Raw genomic sequence first — 22,152 nt, 5'->3', positions numbered from 1 at the left:
CAGGTAACAAGCCATTTTTCACATTTTGAGAAGGAGTGATCAGAGAGAAAGGTATAGTGCGATTTTTGTTTCAATTTCGCCAATACAGGTACGTTTCAATTTCTCTTTGTTAATAATTCGTTTACAATTAAGGATTACAGAATATATTTGATCATTATACGCATTTGATTGTGGAATGAAAAAAAAAAATTCTGAAATTCTGATTATCGTATCATTGAATGCGCATCAAATTGATTTCTGAAAATCTATTTTGAGTCACTATACATATCAAATTTTGTCAATTAATTCATTTACATTCAATTCTTGAACGTCTTAAGTGAATGTTTGTTGAAATTTGATGACAATTGCGATTTAACTGTTCGAACATTGAGTTTTCGCTGAGGAAATTGGTAAATTCGATTTTAATTCTTGTAATTCGATTCTCTGGTTGCTGTGGATTTAATATCTGTTAGGAATTAGATAGATTTTTGTATGAATCATTGGATATCACATTTGCTTTGAGGAAGATTGATCTTAACAAACTGAATTGCGAAATTCTTTGAGAAATTAGGGTTTACATTTGTTTTTGCGTTAATTGTCTGAAGCAATTAATATCATTAGACTATTCATTGAATTCATGTGCAAAATTTGTAATCCATGAAATCACATTCTCGGTTTTTCATTGCATAATCACATTCAGAAACAGAACACCAAAGTTTGTGTCAGAATTCTTTTATTGCCCAGAAATTCGTGTGCATTGATTACTTCTGTGAGAAATTTTGTTCTTCTTTTTGTGTGATTTGATAAAATTGATCCTAATCAAAAGATTTTGGTGTAACAATTCTAAAGAATCTAAAAAATCCAAGTGTTGCTTGTTGAATTCTTATTGCTGTCAGAAGGTATTGAACCTTTCTGTGCTGAGGTTCTGATTTGTTGTGCACCTGAAGTTCTTACCCCTTGCTTGCTGCATTTGGTTCTCTGTAGATAATTGAACGCATTAGATTGTTTGATTTTTGTTTAGGTTTTAATTTTGCATTGCCTAACATCATATTCATCTCATACTTGCATCATATCCTTCATATTCATCAACCATCATCATACTTGCATCATCATCATTGTATGTGCATCAATTGGTATCAATTGGTATTCTTCTGTATTGTCTAAAAAATGTTAATTACAATAGGTTGTTCTTTGAATTCATGTGTAAGTTTTTAATTCATTATAGTCATTGCATGAAACAATTTAGAAGCAAAATCTGAAGGAAATCAGTCATTCATTTGCCCTGAAATCTGTAAGCATTGGCTGACAGTGTGACAAATTTGTTTCTGTTTTCTGTGTGCCTTGTTAAAAATTGATCCTTATCAGAAATCTTGGTGCAAAAAATCCAAGGCATCTGAAATCTAAGTCATTGTTTGTTGTTTCTCTTGCTGCTGTCAGAAGACCAACCCATCTGTGCTGTGCTCCTGATTTGTAAATCTGAAATCATCACTTTACCTGCTGATTCAGAAAAAAAATAAATTCATTGTTGTGCATCTTAATTGGGCATCTAAAAAATCAGTTTGCTTTGCTGCTACCAGAAGATAATAATCAGCTGTACTGTATTCTTGTTACTGCTGTGCAACTGAATTCTTACTTCATTTGTTGCTGTCAGGAAGTGTACATTCATCTGCATATTGCTTTGGTACTATTTTACAATTAAGACATCACATTATTTGCTGCTGTTAGAAAGTGTCAAATTATTTGTGCTTGTTTTTGAACATTAACAGTAAAAACATATTGCTGAAACCTCTGAGTAATTTGTGTTTCTTGCTACTGCTAACAAGTGGAATTTGCTTTCCTGCTGTGTTCTTGATTTTACCTGCACATCTAAGTCATTGCATGATCTACTGCTGTAAGGAAAATTCAGTTCAGTACGCTTGTCCTTGGAAACTAACAGTGAGTGCATATTGATGGTGCAGCCAAAAATTTTGCATTTCTTGATTACTGACAGAATGTATTAGTTGCTTTCCTACTGCGTTTGTTATTGTTTGTACATTCATCTTCGTTTCTGAAAAATTACTGTTTGAGGATTCTTGAATTGTGGCTCTGAGAATATCATGAATTTGGATGAAAGACTTGCTGAGATGACCCTTACCATCCAACAACTCACACATACAGTGACTAAAATTAACATGAACCAACGGGAAAGGATAGTACACGCACGCAATAATGAAAGAACCACAGAGAATGAAACACTTAGATTAGATGTTGCTGATTTTGGGGGAACAAAACACGACCCTGAGGATTACTTGGAATGGGAGGCCGGATTAGAGAGGTACTTTGAATTCAACAAAACCTCTGAAAAACAACAATACAAACTAGCCAAAATCAAGTTAAACCAATTAGCTGCCTTATGGCTTGAGGGAATTTAGAAGCAAAGAAGGAGGGAGAATAGGGAGAAGATTAACACTTGGACCAAACTGAAGAAACACCTCAGGAAGAAATACGTGCCTTCGTCCTATAGACAACTAACAAATCTTACACCCCTATCCCCATATAAGACCATTGCTGCTCCTACAAAGCAAAAGAAGGCAAGCTATGTGTTGAACAAGAGTGACTACTACAAGGGAATTCAGAATGAGAAAGACTCTGTGCATCTGTTCACTAAAAAAAATTAATGAGAGCCTAAGCCAGCAACAGCACAAAACCTTGACATTATTAGAAGATAAGGCATTAGATCTTGAGTTGATTAAACCCTTGATTGTTACTGGTAATGAGATAAACAAACTACATCAGGAAAACCCATCTACATGCTGTGGTGTAAAGAATTTTCAATTCATAGAAGACAAGAAAACAAGCTGTGTTGTGAATAGGAGTGAATGTTACCAAGAAATTCAGAAGGGGAAGGAATCCGTGCATATGTTCACTAAAAAGATTAGTGAGAACCAAGCCCAATAGCAATCCAAAACCTTGAAATCAGTAAAGGATGAAGCATTAGACACTGAGTTGATTAAAACTATACCTATTGATGATGTTGGATTAAAGAAGGAAAATCTGTTCACTACAAGGATTAGTGAGGAACAAGTCAAACAGCAAACCGAAGCATTAAAAACATTCGAAGATGCAGCAGTAGACCTGGAGTTGTTTAAACCTATGACTAATAATGATACGGAATTGAACAAGCTGCACCAAGACAGTTCAATTACATGCGGTGATGTAAGTGGTTTTTTTTCCGTAGAAGACACGATTGCTGACATTGATCCTGTTTGCAGGTACTTTACAAATGCTGAACAAAGGACTATAAAGGTGCTGCAACCACAAAACGAACACAAAAAGCAAATCGTAATAGAAGAGGAACAGTACAGTACCAAAGGAGAAGCTGACAACAAGCCAAGGGAACTGCAGGAAGGGACTTTTACTTGGATGCATTTGGACCTCCTGGACAACTATGGTATGTCGAAGGCTTTCAACTTAGATGACTTCAAACAGCATGAGAGCAACGCTGAATTGAGGACAATTCTGTTTAAAGAAGGAGGGAATGATCCAAATATGGATAGCCCACCAGTCAAGATAAGCCAAGCCAAGACAAACCAAGGAGGATACATGGCTGAGCAACCTACTGATTAGATGCTCACTGACTTACCCGCTGACCTTGCTGATTTGGACATGACAATTAAGGAAGGACAGTCCCAAGCCAGACCAAACATGAGTATCCAAGCATGGCAAAGCCAAGAGGAATCAATGAGGAACCTCACAGCAACACTCAAGCCAGACAAAGACATGCATTCTGGTCAGCAGACAACAGAGTAGCCATCTGACGACCAGCCTACCTTGCGCACAATAGAACGCCTGGTCTCGTGCACGTATCAACATGGAAACTCAAGGGATGGCATCTTTGGACATGGAAGAAAAAGCCAAGACTCAGAGTTAGCACGGAGAGTCCTCACAGAGCCCACAAGATTAGCTCCAAGGTCATGTGTTCGCCTGATATTTGATAATGGCTGATCCAGAATACTGCCAGCCATCACCTGCTGAACAGCAGACCTTCGAGCTAATCCACAGAGTCAACCTGAGCATTCTAGGATACACCAAGGGTAGTTTTGGAATCTCTATACATGGACCTTTCCATCAACACCTTAAGTCCCTCCTAACGATCACAGTAAGACACCAAGAAAGGGAGCTGAAGGTCCCCTGTCAGACAGATCAGAGCGGAAGAGATGGAAGAATACTTAACATTCTGTTTTCTAATTTTTGTTGTTTAAAACGTGTAAATAATAGCCACTTGTTACTTTTTAGCCGTTATTATGGTTTGGCTTAGGCTTAGCTCTTTTAGAAGATCTCATAGCTCTATAAATAAGAGGCCTAATCCCTTGTAATAGTTCAGTTCAGATTAAATCAATACAAAAATTTCTCAAGTAATTGTTGTTCAATTGCTGTTCCGTGAGAGTCCTATGTGAGTGAAAGCAAAGTGAGTTTCCGGGTTAATTCCACAAAGATTGAAAGAGTGCCTTTCAATTGGAGTGTGAGGAAGAGGCCAATCAATCCAGTGCGGGTTATTTGTCTCTATCCACGGCCAAAGGACCACTTCTTGGAGTTGTTCTGGCCAGCCTTCTTGTTCGTTGTTCAGAACAGAAGGTGTATGTGCGTGTGTCATTGTGTTCCCTGCCGGTGTTGATAGTGATTCTTGGAAGAGTTCATCGTGTTCTTGAAGCAATCATCCCATATACGCATCAGGAAATCAATATATTTTGTATTTTTGGAATTGTGTTATTTAGCTCTTATTTCCTTCCTAAATTAGAAGGATAGTGAATGTATTTAAACATGCTTGTAATTATTTAGAAAAAGTGAATTCTGCTATTATAAACCCTAAAGAAAAACGCTTCCGTACTAAATCTCATGGTATCAGAGCCATAGGGTTTAGATCCAGAAAAAAACTTATAAATCTTTGAGGGACTTATCATCTACCTCTCTAACCTACAATGATAGACGAAAACCAAAACACAAACCAAAACTAGCAGCTCATTTCAGTTGTTTAAATGGAATAAATGTTCCAATATTTCCAGCAATTAAACAAACAACCAATTCCACAATTGAACCACAAACAACTGACCTACGGGTCGTCGAAAAATTAACCTACCACAATTACAACAAATGGTGTAAACTCATTCAAATTGCTATTGAGGGCAGAGGACATCTCAATCACATCATCGACGTCCCTCCTGAACCCACAGCCTCAAATTACATACAACGGAAACAACGGGACTCAGTCGTTTTATCTTAGATTATAGCCAATATCGATTCAGACCTAGTAAATCAATTTCTTGATTACACTACGGCATGGGAGCTCTGGAAAGGAATTGAAACTCTCCTAAGCAGTGGAAGGGATGAATTACAAATTTTCGATCTTAGCAGTATAGCAGCAAACCTTAAACAGAATAATGACACAATCGAAGTGTACTATGGCAAACTTAACACACTTTGGAGAGAAATCGATCGTCGGATGCCAAATCCGATGAAATGTTCTGCAGACATCACAAAATTTAATTCGTTCATCCAGAGACAAAGACTCTACCAGTTTTTAGCCGACATAAACGACAATCTAGACAAAGGAAGGCGAGATTTACTGAATCAAGACCCGTTACCCACCATTGAAATGGCATACGCCATGATTCGTCGAGAACTAGCACGACGTGGTATCATGGGTACCACCTCATCACTAGGAGTGAATCCTTTAGAGATTGGTAGGGGACTTGCAATCAAAGGCCAGTCAGAAACTTCACTTCGGCGTGATAATGGAGATCGGACATACCTCAAGTGCACCCACTGTGGAGGTTCAAAGCACACAAAAGAGGGATGTTTCAAGCGAATTGGGTACCCTTATTGGTGGGAAGAACATAAGCTTCAAAGAGCCGCCACCAAGGCCACGGTTTCCCGTACCGGCGGCAAGGCTAATCTAGCCACTGATCTTTCCAGTCACCGGCAAGCACCACCTGAGAACACCGCCGACATCCAAAATCCGACAGGTAATACAAATGGTAAGGGAAAATACAACAGCAACCAGGGAAACAAGGAAGAGTCCAGAAAGGACTCAAACAGTAAAGAGGAAACCACAGGAAGAGAGAAGGACGGAGGAAGAGAGAGAAAGGGGTGGGAGTTTATTTCCTAAAATACTCCCCTTTATAGGGAGTATAATATTAACCCTACCCATTCACCCGGCCCACATACTACACCCATCCCAATTTTAAATCATCCCAAAGGTTTATTTTGTGAGAAGGAAAATAATTTTACATGGATTTTTGATTGTGGGGCAACTGATACAATGACTTATGACCCGCGTGATCTCATCTCTCAAACACATACTTCTCGTCATAAAATTCAGACTGCGAATGGTGATTTTGTTAATGTTACTAAAGCTGGATCGGTTGCTATTTCCCCATCTCTACATCTTAACAATTGTCTTTTAATTCCCAAATTAACTCATAAACTTCTGTCTATTAGTCAGTTAACTATAGAATTAAATTGTAATGTTGTCATGACATCTACTGGTTGTACTGTGCAGGATGCTCAAACAGGAGCGATCATTGGGTGTGGTACTGAGAGAGGAGGATTATACTATGTGGATGAGGCTGGTCACAAAGGTCATACATCGCTTGCTCGTCGATCTCCTAATCACCAACTACGAATGTGGCATAGACGTCTTGGACATCCATCAGTGGGTTATTTGAAACGTCTTTTTCCATCTCTTCATAGTTGTAATAATTTTTTGGACTGTGACTAGTGTGTGTTAGCTAAAAGTCATAAACATTCCTATTTCCCTAGCTTGTCCCGAACTCATAAACCTTTCATGTTGTTACATTTTGATGTGTGGGGCCCTGCTCTTGGTTCTAACTCTCACGGTTTTTCATATTTTGTTTTCTTTATTGATGATTGCACTCGCATGAGTTGGCTTTATTTTTTAAAACACAAATCTGAAGTCTTTGATGTGTTTGTTACCTTCTATAACATGATTGTTACCCAGTTTCACACTCAGCCCCAAATCCTTAGATCGGATAATGGGGGGGGGGGGGGGGGGTGGGGGGGGAATATGTTAATCTCAATATGAAACAGTTTGCTAATGATCATGGCCTTATACACCATACTACATGCCCCGATACCCCCCAAAAAAACGGTGTGGCTGAGCGGAAAAATAGAACCCTTATTGAGATTACTCGGGCCCTCATGATTGAATCTCGGGTTCCCGCATCTTATTGGCCAGAAGCTCTTGCCACTGCCAACTACCTAACCAATCGACTTCCTACCAAGGCCTTACACTTCCAAACTCCCCTTAACACTCTTAAAACACATCATGAGGTCCCCTCTCGCATTCTCTTCCCCCTCGGGTTTTTGGGTGTGTTGTATATGTTCATTTACCCTTACGGAGTCGTAACAAACTTGAACCCCGGGCTGTCAAATGTGTTTTTTTGGGATATGGCACTACACAGAAAAGATATCGATGTTTTGATCCCATCTCTCACCGGATGTATGTGACTTTAGATTGTGAGTTCTTTGAGGATTCCTACTATTTTTCCCCGCTTCGACCTCAGGGGGAGAACCTTAGTGAGGATCTAAGCTGGCTCTCATGTCCTAGTAGGATAGATCCAAAAGAGCAAGTAGGTTACACCACCGACACTGCCTCTGAAACTCCTGAACATCCTTCTACCCTCCAGTTCACTCCTGCTCCTGAGCATCCTGATTCTCCTGAATCACCTGAGGTAATTGGTAATACTTCTGATAATGTGATTGGTAATACTTCTGATAATGTGATGGTTGATAATGATATTACTGAAGATACAGAATTCAGTGTTGAAATCAATAATGATCAAAGTGTTGAGATGTCTAACAGGTATGAATTACTTCCGAGAAGAACAAGGGGCGTTCCCCCAAAGAGGTATGATCCAGAATATGAGGCAAAAACATCTCGATATCCCGCAGACCGGAACAATGTTGAATCCTTAGCTCAGACGGCATTAGCCTTTAATGCTTCTCTGTACTCCAGTAAGATACCTAGAAATGTGGAAGAGGCTCTTCAGGATCCTAAGTGGAAAAAGGCAATGGAGGAGGAAATATCTGCACTTCTCAAGAATGAGACTAGGGAAAAATGTGAGCTACACAAAGGGAAAAAGGCAATAGGTTGCAAATGGGTGTTTACTATCAAATATCATGCAGATGGAACCATTGAGTGTTACAAAGCTCGGCTAGTAGCAAAGAGATATACTCAAACATACGGTGTAGACTATTCTGAGACATTCTCACCTGTAGCCAAGATTGATACCATCCGAGTTCTTTTCTCAATAGCAGCAAATAAAAATTGGCCCTTACATCAATTTGATGTAACAAAAGCATTCTTACATGGTGAAATCAAAGAAGAAGTATACATGAAACCTCCTCCAGGATTCTCAGAAACATACAACTTAAAAGAAGGGTGTAGACTCAAGAAGGCTCTGTATGGTCTCAAACAATCTCCTCGTGCATAGTTTGGGAAGTTTACATCTGCTATAAACAACTTTGGGTACACACAAAGTAATTCAGATCACACATTGTTCCTCAGGAGAAGAAAAGATCGAATTACATGCCTAATCATTGATGTGGATGATATGGTGATCACAGGAGATGATGCAGATAAAATGCAGGCATTGAAAGAAAGACTGTCAGGTAAATTTGATATGAAAGACTTGGGAAATCTAAAATACTTTCTTGGCATTGAAGTTCTACGATCAAAGAAGGGAATTTTCATTAGCCAACGAAAATACATCCTAGATCTCTTGGCAGAAACCGGTATGCTTGACTGTAAACCTGCAGATACGCCCATCGCAACAAACCATGGGTTACAGATAATTGAAGGAAAAAAACCTACAGATCATGATCGTTACAGGAGATTGGTAGGAAAACTCATTTATCTCTCACATACTAATAGGCCTGATATCGCATATGCAGTAGGTGTAGTCAGTAGATTCATGCACAAACCACAAATCCATCACATGACTGCCGTTATGCGAATACTGAGATATCTGAAGAATACAAGCAGCAGGGGACTACTATTTCGAAAGAATGATAATTTGGATCTCCTAGCTTATACAGATGCAGATTGGGCAGGTGATAGAGATGACAGAAAATCAACATCAGGATACTTTACCCTAGTTGGAGGAAATATGGTCACTTGGAAAAGCAAGAAACAAAAGGTGGTAGCACTATCTAGTGCAGAAGCAGAGTTTCGGGGAATTACAAAAGGTATCACTGAAATCCTATGGATCAGGAGACTTCTTGGGGAATTAACCTTTCCACAGGAAAAACCGTGTAAACTCTTCTGTGATAATCGATCCCCAGTTTGTTCGTTCTAAAGCACAACTTGCAGATATTCTCACCAAAGCTGTTCCTACATAGACATTCGACAGCGCCATATACAAGTTAGGTCTCGCTGAATCATACGGCCTAACTTGAGGGGGGAGTGTAGGAAAGCAGAAATATTCTTTGGAAATCAATATATTTTGTATTTTAGGAATTGTGTTATTTAGCTCTTATTTCCTTCCTAAATTAGAAGGATGATGAATGTATTTAAATATGCTTGTAATTATTCAGAAAAAGTGAATTCTGCTATTATAAACCCTAAAGAAAAACGCTTCCGTACTAAATCTCATATTCCACCTCCAACCGCAAGGACTGCAACATATCAAGCAGATACATAAGGAGCATTCATCTTGTTCAAAATCTCACAATATGTAACATGATCTAATGTGGTTTTGAAGCCAGGCATGAAGTTTGAAAAAAATCTAAATAACGAAGCTGATATTCCCAAAAAAAAATTAATAAAAAATAAACTGATCAGATATTCCCAAAAAAACGTAAATGAAAAAAAAAGTCACATATGAAACAAACTAATTACGTTAGAGCTACTTTAAATAACAATGGCATGAATATATTTAGTCAGCAAGAGTATGCCAAGATTGTTACCTATTTTCGCTGTAGTTGTGACATATCGAGTGATGCCCATGGTAAATCTCGAACAAACCAAACTGAGACGTTTAACAAAGACACTGCAGCCCAAGACGTTGGTGCAGATACCACAAAAGGACTCTATCAAAAACTCATAAAAATAGAAAGCTAAGTAAAAGAGCTAAGCAAAAAACACAATGACAATAAAAGTAAACAATAACCACATTAATAAATCAGAACCAATGTTTTAGCAAATTTTATTTATGTGTTGCTATTGATTAAATTGAAGTCAAGTGTAGATTCTTCCATTCTGTTGTTGCTGACCAATGCAGTGGTTAGATTGGCAGTGTAGCCATATCCAAAAGACAAACCTAAACTAAAGCAGAATCATATACACTGAAAGTATAGACAATATAGAACATGCAACCTACAAATAGACGTCATCTCAAATTAAGGGCCCTTATTCTGGACGAATCCTATCATCAATAGTATTATGAGTAACAATAGTTAATGATGATCAGGTTAATAGCTGAAAGTCGAAAAAACATAACCCATTACTTCTAACCCCAAGAAGCCAGAAGACATGAACAAGTTTAATCATTTTTACTCAATTTAAAATGGCCAAATATTTCCATATATTCACCAAAAGCTAAATTAAACAAGAATGAAATAACAAAGCTTTAGTGAAAAAGGTAGATTAAACTAAACTAAATTGCACTTACCATAACTACCAACAACATTCTATTACCCCAATGTCCCACCTACGTGGGGTTTTGAAGATCTGATTAACTAACAACAAATTCACACTTATTCGATCCCACCTAGAAAGTATTTTAGGATTGAATGAACAGCTAAATAAATGTAAGGCTATTGAATGAAAAGGTTTACTCATTTACTTTTGATGCTTTAAATAAATGAGTATGAAAATTCAATAGATATGAATATGGTGTATAACACTGATAGCTTCAAACTTTTGGCTTCATTTAGAGAGTAAGGATGAGAATGAACTAAAAAGAGTATGTAGGAAATAAGAATTGAAGGAAGCACTAACAACTTAAAAGGAAAACCCATTTCAGAATTCAGACATTGTAACAGGCCTTTTTTTTCTTAATTCTTAAGTTCTTCATTTTTTTTATATATTTTTTTAATTCTCTTAGATTAAAATATTAGGTTTAAATTATAATTTTTTTTATATTTGATAATTTCATTTTTTTTTCTCACCCTCGGTTTAATAATTATATTGTATTTTAAATATTAAGTCTAGCTAAATTACCTATAATAATTTAATCTTTTTATTTCCTATATTATTTTATGATAAAAAAAAAAGATAATAATAATAATAAAATAAAATAAAATAAAATATCTTAAAAATCTTTTGAGTTGGGGGAAAGTAGACTAGGTGGCATTAGAGGTGTTCTTTCGGGTGATCGGGTCGGTTTCGGACGGGTGTCATTCAGTTCAGTTGTATTTCGGATCGGTTATTTTTCGGATGCTTGTTACGACGGGTCACACTCGGGTCAGGTCGGTGAGTCACGGTTCGATTGAAGATCAGTTATTTGAGCTATCGGGTTAGCATCGGTTCGGTGTCGGTTGAAGTTCGTGTCGAGTAGTCAATCGGTCTCGGACTGTCATCGGTTAATAATTGGTTCGGTTTTACCAGATACAGATCGGGTTCGAGTATTATTTTCCAGTAGAATTTAGCTATAAATTACTAATTACTATAGATCGAGTCAATTTCAGATTAAGTTATTAGACATTTTTTAATTGATGATAAGATTCCCCTTAGTTAAGGCAAAATAGTTAAAATGCAAATCAGTTAGTGATTATTACTTTGTTATTTTTACTTATTTGCCTGTAAATTAAAATTAAAGTTTTATCATTTTTCATCTAAATTGATTAAAAATAGTTAAATAAACATTGACCATTGATTATTAACTCTAAATATATGAAACCATGTATCTATAAAATTTAATTTATTAAAATTTCTATTACTTTATTAGATTAACTAATAAGATGATTGAATATCAGTCAATCATACCTCTATGTAAAAATTAGTTCAGGTTTACAACATTTCGATTAAAATTTAGTTCGGGTTAAGTTGATTTTAGCCGGATCAAGTTTGATTTTGAGCATGATTCGGTCGCTATTAGATTCGGGTAATCTCGGTTAACGGTTATATGTCGTTTATAAAAATCGGTCGCAGTTCGAGTTCGATTTTACGATTTTCGGTCGTAAATCGGTTCAGGCGCAACTTCGGTTCGGATAATGTCGTTTCGATAAACCTAAAAAAACATATTTTCGGGTCGTTTAACTTTTGATTTCGGTTTGAATTTTCGAGTCGGGTCACATTTGAACAACTCTAGGTGGCATGATGTTAAGAATTCATTTTTTTTTTGCCTTATTTCCTAAATTACTTGCCCATGAAGAAAAACTAAACTAATAAATAAATTTTACAAGCTTTAGCCTATATATACAACAAAAGCTAGGTGGGATAAGAAAAGAAAAAAAAAAAAAGAAATCCTAAATTCATTCCTAGAAAAAAACTCTAAAAATCATACAAAAATTCCTAAAAATTCTCAAAAATTTCCTAATAATAGTATTTAGTATTAGCTATAGAAATTCAAGGGGAGGAAGCTAGTTTTCTAGCTAGAAATTCTACAAATAAGGAAATCGATTAATAGTGAAATTATTAAGGTAAAAATTCTTACATATATTTATTTACATAAAATTATGCCCATAAATTTTATATGTGTTTATACTATATAAATTAAATTTTTTGTAAACTTTGGTGATTTAATTCATTGTAAATTAATTTATATGATATATTCATTTTAATTTCCTAAAAACCGCATAATTTGAAATAATTTTAATTAAAATAGTAAATATTAATATTTTTAATCTTAATAATAATAATAATAATTCAAATTTTAAAATATTTTGTTTTGATTTTAATCTTAAGGAAATTAATTATCATGTATTAAATCTAAAACTAAGCTATTAAGAAATTAATAAAATAAAATAAAATAAAATTTTATTTTCTAAAAATTTGGATAAATGGGCTAAGATCTATAATAAACCCAATATGTCCCTTTTAAGATATTTTTAGTATTTATTTATGATGGAACTATTTATTTTATCACTTATAATAAATAGACATTTAAGAAATTGATTATTAAGAAATTAATAAAGCTAATTGAAAATTAATCTGTAAATAAATACTAAAGACCCATTTAAGTTTTGATTTAGCCTAATAATAAATGATTATTTATATTTAAATTGTCATAAATTTATTTCTATTATATGTTATTGTAATGTTGCATTTATATGAAAATAGTAACATGATATAATAAAAAGGCTTGATAGTAAGGATATGCCGAACAATGCTTCCGGCATGTAAAAAACGTGGGACGTGTTTTCCGGCATGTAAAATACGGGTAACACAGTAAGGTTATTTAACCTGACCTGTGGCTCGAGCAACATTGTACTGGAGGAGTGACGACTCCTACTAAGTTAGGGGTTTTGGTATACATCACCTTAACAGGCCCTTACATATATCAAACAAAGATCATATGTGTTGCATTCATTAAATAAGTAATGGGATATCATGCCTTAACACTCAAGCAGAAGTGTTAGTAAATCACGCCTTGGTACTCAAGCCAAAGGACCAGAAGTTATATATATATAATTAACAAGAAAAAAAAAATGAATCTTCTATATTGCATAAATCCTTTTACCCGGCTTATTAGCTGACCGATTCTCATCGCCTGTTCTCTTATAATGGGAGCAGATGATGCAGGTGACTTTACATGAGGTTATTAAGAAGCTATTGTACCGTCTATGTGATATTAGGATATAGTATGTATGTAACTAATACAATGGGTATATAATAACGATAATTATGTATTAAAGCAGGATTTAATGTGTAAAATTATGTTTTAATAATTTAAGTTTTATTTGTTTTTTTTGAAAATATTTTTTTTATTAGTAGACTTTCTCTTTAGCATTAATTACTATAATTTTTTATTAAACCTATATTTAGGAAAGAATAGTCTGTTACACTTGGTATTAGAGCTAACGTTATTCGAACAGTCGGATGTTCTTATCCGATACTAGGAAACTCCGTGATAAATTACGTGTTTGAAAAAAAAATGAATAATTTTAAATGAAATCTTTTTTATTGTGTAAAAATGATGTGCTTATGTGTATTATTTGCAAAAAAAAAATGCGATTTACGATTTAAAATATTGCTAACGTAATACTTTCCTACTTAAATTAACGATGCCAAAAGGTGGTGGTAGAGGGTGTATCGTAAGAGGTGAACCTTCGGAGATGAGGAACAATTTTTTTGAAGATACAATGCAAAATGCAAGAATTCTGGCTCTGGAAAATCAGTTAAGAATGATGGAAAGAAATAATGAGAGGCTATTGAATTTAATGGAGAAGCAAATGAGTCGCTCCCATGAAAATGATGAAGGGAAATTCTATAAGAGATTGTCTAGTTATTAACCTCCAAAATATGATGGAGAACCTGATCCAGTTCGATTTGAGGATTGGATTGCAGAAATGGAGAAACTATCGGAGGCCATAAAATGTCCGTCAAATTTGAAAGTGAATTTGGCCGCATTCTACTTAACAGGCACTGCTAAACTATGGTGGAGGACTGTAAAACAAATTGCCATAGATTCTACTTGGGAACAATTTTTGAAGAAGCTATGTGATGAATTTTACCCGCCCTTACTTCAGAGAAAGAAAGAGAATGAATTCTTGTTTCAGAGAGCTGGGTAGATTTGCTACCGAAATAGTGATCTCTGATAGATGCAAGGCGATTAGATTTTTTGAGGGTCTGAACCTCAAGATCCAAAAAGGCACTTTTAGATACCAAGATTTTGATGATTTGTACAATCAATCCTTGGAGTACAAGCGTATTTTGGAAAAAGAAGACGGGTTTAGTAAAAGAAAGAATGAAACTAGTGGTGGCGGTGGATACAAGAAGGCCAAGAATAATGGGAAGAAGCCGTTTCAAACTGTAGCAAGGCTGATACAGTAGAAACGTAGGTTATGTGGAAAAGATCATCGAGGCCGAAACTGTAGTAGGAAGATTGTATGTTACAAGTGTCACAAGGAGGGACATTTGGCTAGTAACTGTAGGGAAATGTTCAATTAGAGCAAAACAACATCGGAAGCTGCAGGTAACAGAGCATTTGGCAATCAGAGTAATGAGACTAGAGCATCAATAGGCTTGCATGCAATCCGGGATCATTATGATGGCTTACACTAGGAGTTTGAAATTGAAGGTAAAGTAATTTCTGGAAAATTTTCTATTGGTAATTTAACAGCAAATGTTTTGTTTGATTGTGGTGCGGATAGGTGTTTTATTTCTAGTGCTTTTCTCCACATAGCTTCTATTTCTTTGAAACCTCAAAAATCCCAATTGTGTATCCATTTACCTTATGGTACACCTTTCCTGTGTGATCGTATCTTTTATGATTTTTCATTGGAGATTTGTGGGAATCTTTTACTAGCTAACTTAATTGAATTTGATTTGGGAACATTTGATATCATTTTGGGTATGGATTGGTTGGAGAGATATTCAGCGGAGATCTTGTGTAAGAAAAAGGTTGTTAGAATAGAAACACCTGAGGGAATGAAGTGTATTCGGAGAAACTCAAAATCTCAGCTAGAGACTATTTCTGCAATTCAAGCGTTACAAATGATAAGAACAGGAGATGAACGGTTCTTATGTTTTATTACTACTGAGGAAGTGAACCTAAACCTAGTTTGCAAGAAACCCCGATCATTCAAGAATATTTTGATGTGTTTCCAGAAGAATTACCCGGTATACCTCCAAAAAGAGAAGTAGACTTCCATATTTTCCTTATTCCTGATACCACCCCTATTTCTAAAACTCCTTACCGTTTTGCTCCAGCTGAATTAGCTGAGCTGAAGAAGCAGCTAGATGAATTGCTGGAAAAAAATTTCATTGGACCTAGTGTTTCACCATGGGGAGCTCCGATTCTCTTTGTCAAAAAGAAAGATGGGAGTATGAGGCTATGCATTGATTATAGGGAGATCAATAAGATTACCATCAAGAATCGTTATCCTTTGCCAAGGATAGACGACCTTTTTGATCAGTTAGGGGGAGCAAGGGTCTTTTCGAAGATAGATTTGAGTTCTGGTTATCATCAATTAAGGTTTGCTGAAGAATATATTTATAAGATTGCATTCAGAACCAGATACGGACACTATGAGTTTCAAGTAATGTCATGTGGTCTAACGAGTGCTCCAGCAGCATTCATGGATCTCATGCAAAGATGCTTCAACCCTTAACTGGATAAGTTTGTAGTTGTGTTTATTGATGATATATTGGTGTATTCAAAGAATGAAGAGCAACATGAGAAGCACTTAAGGATAGTTTTGGAGAAATTGAGAAAGGAGAAACTATATGGTAAGTTTAGTAAATGTGAATTTTTGTTAGAAAAAATATCCTTCTTTGGGCACGTTGTTTCGAAGGATGGAATTTCTGTTGACCCTGAAAAGATTAGGGCAGTGATAGAGTGGCCAAATCCAAGGAGTGTTACTGAAGTAAGAAGTTTCTTAGGCTTAGCAGGCTATTACAGGAAGTTGGTGGAAAATTTTTCTGAAATTGCCCGACCGTTGTTTGAGTTACTTAAAAAGGGAGTTCGATTTCAATGGGATAAGAAGCATAGTAAGTCACTAGAAGAGCTTAATAGCAGACTTACGACTGCACCTGTGTTGACCATGCCCGACATGGGAAAGCATTTGAGGTATATTGTGATGCATCGAAGGAAGGGTTGTGATGTGTACTAATGTAAGAAGATAAAGTAGTAGCTTATGCGTCAAGGCAATTAAGGCCACACGAGTTGAATTATCCAGTACACAACATTGAACTTGCAGCCGTAATTTTTGCCCTGAAGTTATGGAGACATTATCTCTATGGAGTACCATGCAAGATCTTCACCGATCATAAAACTTTGAAATGTCTTTAATCAGAAGGAGCTAAATATGGGACAAATGCAGTGGCTGGAAATCATTAAAGACTTTGAAGTTGACATAAATTATCATCCTGGAAAAGCAAACAAAGTGGCAGATGCATTGAGTAGAAGGGCGAGGATATCTGTAAATGCTATAATGACGGTACCTTGCGAACTATAGCGAGAAATCCAGAAGTTAAAGCTAGAAATTGTTAATCACTATCAAGTTGTTGAGTATTTGGGAGCAATGACTATACAACCAACTTTGTTCGAAAGAATAATAGAAGCTCAACAAGAAGATCCCGAGATAATCGAGTTAATCATTCGAGTTCAAAGAAAAGAGACAGAAGCATTCAAAGTGGGTGAGAAAGGTGAACTAAGAATGAATGGAAGATTATGTATACCAGACAATATTAAGCTGAAAGAAGATATATTGAAAGAAGGACACCAGGGAATGTTTCACTTACACCCTGGTAGAAATAAGATAATTGAAGAATTAAGAAAACTATTTTGGTGGAAAGGTGTAACATCCCGGAAAAACTCGGATCGTTAAAAGAGAGATTTTTATATTTTAAAAGAAAACGAAGCAGGATCCGAGTTTAACCAAGATGTCAAAAAGGCACGAGAAAACGAAATTTTTAAAGTTAAAACTTGCGGATCGAGTTCTACTAGAGTTATTGTAGATTAATTAGTGATATCGTAGTCTTAGCAGCGGATAAAAGATATGAAACCAAAAGTCCAAGGAGTACATCTCGAGAGCGAAGTCACCTCTTGAATAAATCCATTTCTAAAAAGCTAATAAAGTTCAAAATTAAAATCCTTTCGTACTCTATCTCTTTTATTCTTCAGATGTAATCCTCACTCCCCAGCCTGCAACTTAACTCACTGCTAGTTATTAACCCCGAAAGGAAAAACAACATCATCGTAGGATCGTTAAGATCAAAGGTACACGTCAGCAAAAACATCTCTTATAACATTAACATTATAGCATAAAGCACAATGGCAACTTACCATACGTCGGCTACAGTTCAATATTTACTTTTTAATAAATTCCAAATGATTCATTGAGTTAGTCAGCCATACTGCTGTACTTTTCCGGCCATACTGCCGAACCAAACCCCAAACTTCCGGAGTAAGACAATACATTAGGGGGAGCTAAACCCTAAGCAAGTCTCTACCATAGGCAACATGCCTTACTTCGGTGCCCATGGTTAAGTATGCATACCCCCGTGGTGGCTCATAATGCCCCCACAAACCGCGAGTAAAATCTTTCCACCAATCGACGTCATACTACGTCTACTTTAAAGTTAGTGAGGTCATTCTACCTCTACTCATCAAGTTATTGAAATCATATCTCTTGAATAAGAAAGCATAACATCACCTTCACACTTTATTCAATATATTATTATTATTATTATTATTATTATTATTATTATTATTATTATTATTATTATTATTATTATTATTATTATTCCTTTATAACAACCAATCCACGATATACAAAGTTTTACTGCGTGTACGTACCTTAAGAAAGCAAAAGCAAATCTTAAATGAACCTATCAACTTCCCGTCACGAATCGACTTCCTACACGATTCAATCGTACATACGGGAATAAGCATATATTCACACTTTCTCAAACCACAATCAAGGCACACACACACACACACACACACATCTAACATCAAGCCACACTTGCAAACTATTCATGATCACACAACATACTTCATCACAACATAACATCCAATAAAATTTAGATTTAGTATTCTGTCCAGAACAGTATGTTAACACTGTCAAACTTAAATTCCGACTTTACCGTTGCGTCCGGAAGGCGTCAAAACCCCTGGGTACCAATTTTCATAATTCATAATATACTTTAAGTATTTTTAACCTATTTTCAAGCCAAAAAGTGTCCCAAAAACAAATTTTTTTACCATTTTTCTAACCCTACGGGATTTACCAAAATTTCATCAACAAATGAAATCCAAATGGTACATTGCCTATTAAATATCAATGACCAAATTTATATAATTGTTATGAACCATCTTTGAGATTAAATTCATTATTCAACAATAATTTTATTAACCACACACATTTTTTTTACATGAACATTCATATTTATATATAAATTTCAAAATCACCCATCACACAAACCAATCCTATTCTTCACATATATGCATATCTAAAAACTCTAAAAAGAAACATTCTTCATCAATTTAGATAGAAAAATACATCCCAAAATCATACATGAAATTTTAAATTCTTAAATTAAACGTGAATTATAAGATAAAACATATAATAATCATAGAATTTTAAATTAAAACTTAAGAATCAACATAGATTAAGAATTACACTTACAATTGTAAAGGAAAACACCAAATGATGAAGTGTAATGGAGTTAGGAATGTGGATTAGAAGGAATTTTGAAAGGATATGTTTTTTTTTGTCCTTGGGAACTTTAGAAATGAAAGGATGTCAAAATGAAAATGATTAAGAAATTAAGAAGGGTTAATTATACGGGATTAACGCCTTGATCCTTCATTACCCTAAGGGAGTTACAAGCTCCATCAAGAGTCCCTCCTATTTTTTTTTCTTTTTTGAAAATAAAAGATGGGTTAAGGAAATGTTTGGGCCCAAATAATTCTAATTGCCAAAACGGATTTCAAATCTCATAATCAAGCCCAATAATAAATTATATATATATATATATATATATATATATATATATATATATATATATATATATATATGTATATATATATATATATGTATATATATATATATATGTATATATATATATATGTATATATATATATATATATATATATATATATATACATATATATATATATATATATATATATATATATATATATATATATATATATATATATATATATATATATATATACATATATATATATATATATATATATATACATATATATATATATATATATATATATATATATATATATATACATATATATATATATATATATATATATATATATATATATATATATATATATATATATATATAATATTACTAGTAAATTATTAAATATATCGGGGAAAAAAATATCGGGAAAATATCGGGGTGTTACAGACCCACCCCCTTAAAAAGGTTTTGACCCCAAAACCACACTTATCATAACACATAACCACAAAACAAGTAAAACGAAGTTAATCACTATACACACATACACAAAGCAACCCAAAACATAAATCGCACGAAAATCCTATCCCCTTCTACCCCTCTTAACGAAGTTACGTCCCCGTAACTTACTAACCTGAGAGAAAAGGTGAGGATACTGCTCTCGCATGGAGTCTTCCGTCTCCCAGGTTGCCTCTTGTGAGCGGTGATTGGACCATAATACTTTAACCATGGTGATATCCTTCCGACGAGTACTACGGACCTTCTTATCCAATATCCGGACAGGCTGTTCCTCATAGGTTAGGCTCTCATCAAGTTCTAACGGCTCTAGATCTAATACACGAGAAGAGGCTGCGACGTAACGTTTCAACTGAGAAATGTGAAAAACGTCGTGCACCTTACCCAGAGCATTAGGCAATGCTAACCGATAGGCTAACTTCCCTACTTTCTCCACAATGTCATAAGGACCTATGAAACATGGGCTTAACTTTCCACGAGCACCAAAGCGAACTATTCCTTTCATGGGAGACACACGAAATATAACCTTGTAACCCACTTCAAATTCATCAGGCCGACGTCGGAGATCGGCGTACGATTTTTGTCTATCTTGGGCTGCTTTTATTTTCTCGCGAATTAACTTTACTTGTTCAATCATTTGAACAAGCATATCAGGTCCTAAGGTGACAGATTCAGTAAAATCATCCCAGCATACAGGACTACGGCACTTACGACCATAAAGTGCTTCAAACGGAGCCATTTGAATCGTAGCTTGGTAACTGTTATTATAAGAGAACTCTACCAGATCCAAATGTTCATCCCATGAACCTTGCCATTCCATGGCTATCGCTCTCAACATGTCCTCCAGTATTTGATTGACGCGTTCCGTCTGACCATCGGTCATTGGGTGGAAGGACGTACTATGAAGAAGGGTGGTCCCTAACGCTTGTTGTAGTGATTTCCAGAAATGTGACAAATATTGAGTATCCCGATCAGAAACAATAGTACGAGGTATTCCATGATAGCGAATCACGTACTTAATATAAGCACAAGCAAGTTGTTCCATATCCCACTTACAATTCATTGGAATAAGCCCTAAATTTATCAGACCTTTTGAAATTTTGAAAAGAGTAGGAGAAGTGGTATACGAACTAGCTTTACCCCCGAGTTTAGCTAGAGTTCATAATGTATTCCATGTTTCTCAGTTAAGAAAGTATATCTAGGACCCATCACATGTGTTAGTTCACAAACCCCTCCAAATTGATGAAACCCGGCTTATGAAGAAAGACCAATTAGAATTTTGGATCATCAAGTGAAAAATTGAGGAATAAAAGAATACCTCAAGTTAAAGTGCTATGGTCGAACCATCATGACGAAGAAGCAACTTGGGAAAACGAAGCTGATATGAGAAAACGTTATCTCCAGTTGTTCTTTTAGGCTCAAGTTTCGGGACGAAAATATGTTAAGGAGGGAAGAGTTGTAACATGTTCAATCATCGTTTCGTTTTATTATTTTTAATTTGGTTTCGAATTTTATTCCAATTGTTCTTAAGCTCTTGAGTTTTATATACACTTTTTTTATTTCTCTTAGATTAAAATATTAGGTTTAAATTATAAGTTTTTGTTTTTTATTTGGTAATTTCATTTTTTTCTCTCCCTCGGTTTAATAATTATATTAATAATTATATTGTATTTTAAATATTAAGTCAAGCTAAATTACCTATAATAACTTAATCTTTTTATTTCCTATATTATTTTATGATAAAAAAAAAGATAATAATAATAATAAAATAAAATAAAATAAAATATCTTAAAAATCTTTTGAGTTGGGGGAAAGTAGACCTTGGCATGATTTAAGGATTTTCATTTTTTTGCCTTATCTCCTAAATTACTTACCCATGAAGAAAAATTAAACTAATAAATAAACTTTACAAGTTTTAGCCTATATATACAGCAAAAGCTACGTGGGATAAGGAAAGGAAAAAAAAAAAGAAATCCTAAATTCATTCGTAAAAAAAAATCTCAAAAAATCCTACAAAAATTTCTACAAATCCTCAAAAATTTCCTAATAATAGTATTTAG

General features: G+C 35.0%; 1 long non-coding RNA gene across 1 annotated transcript; it reads right to left on the bottom strand.

Moving 5' to 3' along the window:
* Window positions 1-1,109: 1,109 nt before the first annotated feature.
* Window positions 1,110-10,989, bottom strand: LOC130822427 (uncharacterized). Its single transcript, XR_009045960.1, has 3 exons — window positions 10,650-10,989; window positions 9,946-10,068; window positions 1,110-1,473 (listed from the first exon to the last, which is right to left on the bottom strand). It is a non-coding gene; the product is annotated as an uncharacterized LOC130822427 (long non-coding RNA).
* Between the last annotated feature and the right edge of the window lie 11,163 nt (window positions 10,990-22,152).

This window comes from Amaranthus tricolor, chromosome 1 (assembly GCF_026212465.1).
Source record: "Amaranthus tricolor cultivar Red isolate AtriRed21 chromosome 1, ASM2621246v1, whole genome shotgun sequence".
In the NCBI taxonomy this organism is placed as follows: Eukaryota; Viridiplantae; Streptophyta; class Magnoliopsida; order Caryophyllales; family Amaranthaceae; genus Amaranthus; species Amaranthus tricolor.
Note: the sequence above shows the minus strand (reverse complement) of the source record. Positions and strands in the feature narration are given on the sequence as shown.